This window comes from Convolutriloba macropyga, unplaced genomic scaffold, assembly GCF_964194025.1.
Source record: "Convolutriloba macropyga unplaced genomic scaffold, txConMacr16.3 SCAFFOLD_3069, whole genome shotgun sequence".
Lineage (NCBI taxonomy): Eukaryota > Metazoa > Xenacoelomorpha > Acoela > Convolutidae > Convolutriloba > Convolutriloba macropyga.
In genome coordinates this window covers 11,406-12,500 of record NW_027449116.1, presented here as the reverse complement: position 1 = coordinate 12,500, position 1,095 = coordinate 11,406, and the positions used below count along the sequence as shown (strand labels likewise).

The window sequence follows — 1,095 nt, the reverse complement described above, 5'->3', positions numbered from 1 at the left end:
GCTCGATTCATTAACAAGATTTGCCAAAAGACGACAACTACACTACTCGGTAGCCGAGAATATAATATCAAGGCATTGAGTATGGTAACGCTCACTCCAGTTCCCCTTCAACAGTTTCACGTACTTTTCACTCTCTCTTCAGAGTGCTTTTCAACTTTCCCTCACGGTACTTGTTTACTATCGGTCTCGCTTTATAATTAGCTTTTGGAGAGACATATCTCCAGCTTCGAGTTGCACTTTCAAACAACTCTACTCATAGGAATGAGCCATTATGACTGGTATCGAAAATGACCTTTACAGGATTTTCACCTTCTTTGATGCTACTTTCCAGTAGACATCAGGACAAATTCACCAGTCTAGCATCAAACCATACCGGACACCGAGAAATGTTGCCATTTCTCTTCCCGATGAGCTTTTCCCTGTTCATTCGCCATTACTAAGGGATTCTCAGTTGATTTCTTTTCCTCCCCTTACTGATATGCTTAAGTTAAGGGGGTTCTCTCGCCCAATTCAGGTTATGTAGTTGATTGTCTCTTAATTGGTTCACTGACCAATATGAGACAGAAACCGATTCAGCAGTTTTGTTCGCTACTACTATCAAACACAGGTCGAAGTTTCCATTCAGTCATTAATTCCAACTTTCAAATGTTGTTGTTTCAGCTTTCGCTTACTAGAAGCAACATAATACTCGCTGCAATACAGACCTCGGGAAACCCTCACCGTGAATAAGGTTCACTCACATATTTCACTACATTTTGCGTGGGATTGGAGATGAGGCTACTCGTTCTTGCTCAGTACTAGGCTGAAAATTAACGAAACTTCGTTACAAACGTTCACATGTTGATGTTTCCGCTTTCGCGTACTCGAAACAACATAATACTAGTCTTTGTAATTTAGTTTCATAATTTCAACTGTTCTCATGCAGAATTTTTGCTCATTCTTATCCCAAATTTTGACCTGGCTACTAGTTACACTCCTTGTACTTATTGCAAAATGACCACAAATTTCAACAGCTTTCACATGTTGCTGTTTCGGCTTTCGCTTACTACAGTCAACATAATACTCGTTGCAAAATAAGTGCTCGGCATCTGCAAT

The 1,095-nt window shown here is 40.1% G+C and overlaps 1 non-coding gene across 1 annotated transcript in view; it reads right to left on the bottom strand.

The window, feature by feature from the left end:
- Positions 1–519, bottom strand: part of LOC142354797 (large subunit ribosomal RNA) — a 3,522-nt gene extending 3,003 nt beyond the window's left edge. Inside the window, exon 1 of the ribosomal RNA XR_012761119.1 lies at positions 1–519. This exon is cut by the window's left edge and continues 3,003 nt beyond it. This is a non-coding gene — a ribosomal RNA (large subunit ribosomal RNA).
- Between the last annotated feature and the right edge of the window lie 576 nt (positions 520–1,095).